This window comes from Pseudochaenichthys georgianus, chromosome 10 (genome assembly GCF_902827115.2).
Source record: "Pseudochaenichthys georgianus chromosome 10, fPseGeo1.2, whole genome shotgun sequence".
In the NCBI taxonomy this organism is placed as follows: Eukaryota; Metazoa; Chordata; class Actinopteri; order Perciformes; family Channichthyidae; genus Pseudochaenichthys; species Pseudochaenichthys georgianus.
This window is the reverse complement of record NC_047512.1, coordinates 44172347-44177941: the sequence shown is the minus strand read 5'-3', so window position 1 is coordinate 44177941 and position 5595 is coordinate 44172347. Positions and strand designations below refer to the sequence as shown.

The window sequence follows — 5595 nt, the reverse complement described above, 5'->3', positions numbered from 1 at the left end:
ACACAACAACCTATCATGTACCTGCACACTTGGTCCAGCAGTTGAGGTGTGCGCCGTAGATCTTCCTTCCTCTTCTGGTTCTCTCTCTTTAATTGAGTGTGTTCATGAAATAAACAAAGTTTAAAAAATGACAACACAAAGCTGATTTAAAGACATAGCAGATGTAAACAAGTAACAACACATACCACGAGTGTTGCTCAGTGAGCTGCTGCATGGTCCGAGGGAGACCTACACATAGTGATTATTAGCAATGTCTCATTGAATCAAGATAAGAAGTCTACAGCCACATGACAGGGGGTAGAATGTACCATGCTAACATTAGCTAACTAGCCCTAAACAAAGTGTATGTATGTAGGGCTGATGGGAATGTTACAAGTTTTTAGGTTATGTTTACATAAGGTGGCAGATGGTGCGTAAGGAAAACTACCAACATGTTCAGGTTTTGATTTACTTTGAGGGATATCTGTAAAAAAAAATGCATTACAGCCCAGCCAGCAATTGTAGAGACATTTCACTTAAAACAGAAAAAAAAAGCTGGGATTCGTCCGGCGACCTAAAGGTTCATGGCAATCTATCCAATAGTTGTTAATATGTTGGAATAGCCTCCCAACTGAGATACGGGATTGTCCCACTCTCAATAGTTTTAAAGGACAACTCAAAGACTGGTTGAGAAACAAACAGACGTGCACACCGCTAAATGCACTTTAACACAGGGGCATCTCCTCTTGCACTTTATGTACCTCTTGTATCATCTCTTGCACTTAATAGGTCGTTGCTGCTATAGTGTACTGCCATGTGGTAAATACGTGTGTGTGCTGCTCTTGCTCTCTTGCATATCATGTATTTATTTGTTGCTATGTTTACAAATGTCATGTTCTTATTTGTTGTATGTCAGGGACTACGGATGGAAATTAGCTCAAAGCTCAAATCCGGCATATTTACACTTGAAGCATTATTTGTCTTAAGTGTTCATTAATGTGCATTGTCCCTATTCCAATAAACGCTTAAATGATAAAATTAAAATGTTGCTACATTTGAGTCCAGACTGAAGAGGTGGACTAGCTAGCTAACTGACTGGGAGACAAACATGCTGTAGATTGCAAAACAGCTTCATGCTGCTACTGTGGCTAAAACATATATTACTGTTAACTCAACATGCCTTCAATGATGCTCAAAGCATTCCTGAGGGAATAATTCTCCCTCTCCAGTGCAGCAACCCTTTCCTCCAACGTCCTCTGGTAACTCTTTTCGTTCACCTCTTGGGCCTATCAAAAAGCACACCATTAAAAAAAAAAAAAGGTTAGGTTTAAAAGCCATTGGTGGAAAGTTAGTTCTAAATAAATGTACTTGTGTTTTGAGGATTTAGCAGCCAGGTATGTATTGCACAGTTTAGGTACATGTAGGTCACTGCACTTTGGACTTAGTATAAAACAGATACATACCTTCTGAAGATCCTTATATCTTTTGATAATGTCTGGATGACGATGACTCCGGCCTTGGTTTTTTGCTTGGTCTCTCCTGAGAACAGACAACTACATACATACATATTTGTTTTTGTGTGTATCTTCATAAAGTTGTGGTGTTTCGATTTTGAATAACTCACCTCTGACTGTTCCACGTCGCCGGCCTCCTCCAGAAAAGGCCTCCTTTTCTTTGCTCTCTTGCCTTTTCCCATCTCCCGGATTGTTCTAAAGGTTCTTTACCTTCAACCAGCCGGTTCCTCACCTTGAGGAGTGCACCTTTGTCATCTATTGGAAGCAACAAAGATATTCAGTCTATTACTTTGTACAATCCATATATATATATATATATATATAGGGTACATCAATATTTGTATGCCAGTCACATGTCTGCTTACAATATGTTGGTAATGATACTCTGTATAGGAAAATATAACATATGGTCATGCTACACCCATTATGAGTATACTTATGATACTTGGCTGATAATACCTATGTAGCCAGGTGAGGTAAACTGTATATTAGTGGCAGCTGGTGACAAATATTGTAGGTGGGGCTGTGGAAGATAGGGGCATATTTTATAGCAGGGGTCTGCAACCTTTTTGAAACTGAGAGCTACCTGAAGGATAATGAACTCTATGGAGGGCTGCTTTTTTGATATCATCTTTCTGAAGAAAAGTATATTTTTACTAATTACTGTTTCCAATGGGCGACACTTTTTTAGATACAAAACAGTATTTTTATTTGTAATAATAACTTTAGAACGGATTTATGGAGCGCCTTTCATTTAACAGCTCTGAGGACGCTGATTGGCTGAAATGTGCTGCCATATTTTTCGGGTAGCAACGGTCAGCGATTGGTTGGCTGCTGCGCTGGGGTGCTTCATTCCCAGACGAGAGAGGGCAATGATTCTAATGAAACATATACGGGTTTAGATTTTATATATTAAACAGTATTGTACTTATAAATATAAAACTTTCCATCCTAGCACCTCTATTGACCAGCCGCCACTGCTATATAATAACAAATAAAACATAGGCTTAACAACTGTTAATAATAATGATAAGCTGTATGATCTATTTAAATATGCCAACTTACCGCCAGTTGATAACACTTTAGCAGTCCAAGCCATCTTTTTCCCATTTTGGGGCCACCAGACAAGATACTCCTTGTCCAATTCAGGATCGTACTCCCCCTCAATTAAATATAACCGGCCAACTTCAATTGTATCATTGCTAAATTCATAGAGCCCGTACATTTTGTGTTCAAAAGTAGCTCTAAGTAGTGGCAACAAAGTGATTACAAACCGGAGATTGCAGTTGGCACTGCGGCGGTCTGTATCCTAGCAACGCTAGAGAAGCGGGAAGCGCGAGGCGAAAGCTGGGCACGCGCAGGTCACCACTCACCAGCTACCCCCCACGGCAGAATAATCTGTGCCTGGAAAAAGCTCTTTAGTTTTGATTCTCATTCACAAAAAGAGAGAAAACCTGAGAATGTACAAAAGATATTTGTCAGATGTAGGTATAGAGGAGTGAGAAAGTGTTGGATTTGAAGGTTTTGAGTTGGATGAACTGAGTGCGGCCAGAGAGATATGATTTAAACCAGAGGAGGGGTGTGTCAGTGATTCCGATGGAGGTCAGCCTGTCAATGAGGATGCTGTGGGGAATGGTGTCAAAAGCTGCACGGAGATCAAGGAGGATGGTTAAAAGTCCGGAGTTAGCTGCCATGAGGAGGTCGTTAGTGATTATTGTCAAACAAGTGGGTATGGATCTGGGATGCAACAGTTTTTTTTTACTCACATTAAGTGATAATGTGTTGGCTGCGAACCAGTTGCAGTTGTCAAGTTCTACATTAGCTGTTTCTATAAATTGATTTACAGTATCAAAAGCTTTTTTGAGGTCAATGAATATTCCATCTGTAATAAAAAAAAAATCAATTTAATTTTAATTTCTACCAATTCAATCACTGCCGATGAGGTGGAGCGTTTTTTATGGAAACCATATGGGCTGTGACATAATGTCATATTTGGTAAGGAATTAATCAAGTCGGTTGTTAAAGATGTTTTCAAGTATCATAGAAAATTGCGATAATAAGGAAATGGGTCTATAATTTTTTTTTTTTTTGTGCCAAATATATTTTTGTATGGCTCAAAAGAACAATACTTAACATTCTTTGGTCAACAATCACTCAACAGTAAACATGTTTAGCATTGATTTGTAAAAGTGTACAGAACAGTGTAGATGCTCAGTTTGAGTAGTTTGAATGTAAACATCTCATTCAATCATCAAAGCAAAGGAAAGACTTCACATGCACGTTCATCTGGTTCAGCAGTGATGTGAAGTGTTATGATCACACTTCATATTCCCAGCATTTCATTCTGCGTCTCCTCAGCATGTCTCAGAAGGCTTTTGTTGTGTGTGAGCAGTGATGTCAGCAGACTGGATGACCTGTAACTGCGCAGGAAGTCTTTCTCTCTGCGAGGTGTCTCCGGGCGTGCTGGGCGAGGCGGTCGCTCCTCATGAAGCGGCTGAGGCACACGGGACAGGCGAACCTCTTCTCCCCTGTGTGGGTCCGTCGGTGGCGGGACAGCTCGTCGGAGCGAGCCGATCGCCTCTCGCAGCCCTCCCACTTGCATCTAAAGTGCTTCTCCCCTGTGTGTGTCCTCAGGTGGGCCTTGAGGTGGGAGCTCTTGAAGTAGGTCTTGCTGCAGTCCTCATGAGGATAAACATCGCTGCGGACACGGGACACCTCGGGCTGCGGCTGGTTTAGTCTTTGCTCCAACAGGGCCAGCCCAGGCGCGGGGGCGATGGCCGTCTGCTTGGTGCCCCCAGGGGTCACCAGGGCCGGCTGGGCGTAGAGAGTAGGAACAGATAGCTGAGGGACGAGGAAGAAGACCTGGGCCGGAGGAGCTGCTTGTGTTGGGGGACGGTGCTGTGGTGCAGTGGTGGGAAGGATGGGATTTGATATCCGTTTGGGTTGTCACAGGCTGTGACAGGAAGAATGTGGCTGTACACAGGGACAGGAGAGAGCTCAGAGCCAGCAGCCTGAGAGGAGTTTGATTTATCCTCAAGGCTCTTCTGGCTGGTTTCAAAAACAATTGGCAAAGCCGCAGTGTGAGATCTCTGTGGCCCGACTGCTTTAGAGTCAGACGGTTGGACAGCATCTTGCCCATATTCACAGCTAGTCTTCTGTATGAACGGGAGTGAGTCTGTCCCCCCTGGAGGCAGGACGGACGCTACAGGAGCCGCCATCTGAAGTGTGCCGGATCACACTGGTGCACTGGAAGCGTTTCTGTGTGTGCTCATGAGTGTCTTCTACTATTAGCTGAAGTATCAAAGGAGACTGCTGCCGCCCAACAGAGCCATAGAGGATACAGTCAGGCTGCGACCAGTCAAAGGACCTCGAACACCGAGTTGACAGTCGAAGGAGAGTCCTGCGGCACAGTGGAGACAAAGAGGGCACAGTGGAGACAAAGAGGACACAGTCGTCCTCTGAGGATGGAGTCAGGGGTCTGAAGCTCTCCCAGCGGTTAGTCATGGACACCAGAGCCTCAGCTGCCTCCATGTCCCCCAAAGGAGCAGGCTGGGATTCACCCTGGCGGTCTGAGGCAAGCTCCTCAAATTCCATGTTGACCGTCTGATAAAAGCAAACATTTGAATGAGACAACACACCATGCATGGACTGTTCTTAATGATAATAATCTATGTTCAATAGCTGACACTACGGAAGAGAAGTAGGGCCACATGTGGTCTGAGAAAAAAATCAGACTTTTCAGGAAAAAAATAAAACATTTCGCCATAATTGTTAAGACTCAATTTGTTACCTGACTTAAAAACAGGAATCACCTTACAGTAGCTATCTTCATTTCATCAGGAACAATGACTTGGAACGATGTATTGCATATATCAGCTAGAGCAGAACTTGTTTAACAATGTTCATACTGATTCCTAAAGAATCATTAGAATTTCTACCTAGTTGATTATAAACAATTTCAAGTAGTTATTTTCTGTAGTTGGGTTCCAAAACATGCTATGTTGATTTCAACTTTTCATAAAATGATCAACTTTGCATAGGGTTGGACAATATGTTATTAGCAAGATTTGGGTCGACTTCAGAAAAGAATTGATTAAAACTA

The 5595-nt window shown here is 42.7% G+C and overlaps 1 pseudogene; it reads right to left on the bottom strand.

The window, feature by feature from the left end:
- Positions 1-2971: 2971 nt before the first annotated feature.
- On the bottom strand, positions 2972-5087 carry LOC117453479 (Krueppel-like factor 10; annotated as a pseudogene).
- Positions 5088-5595: the final 508 nt, after the last annotated feature.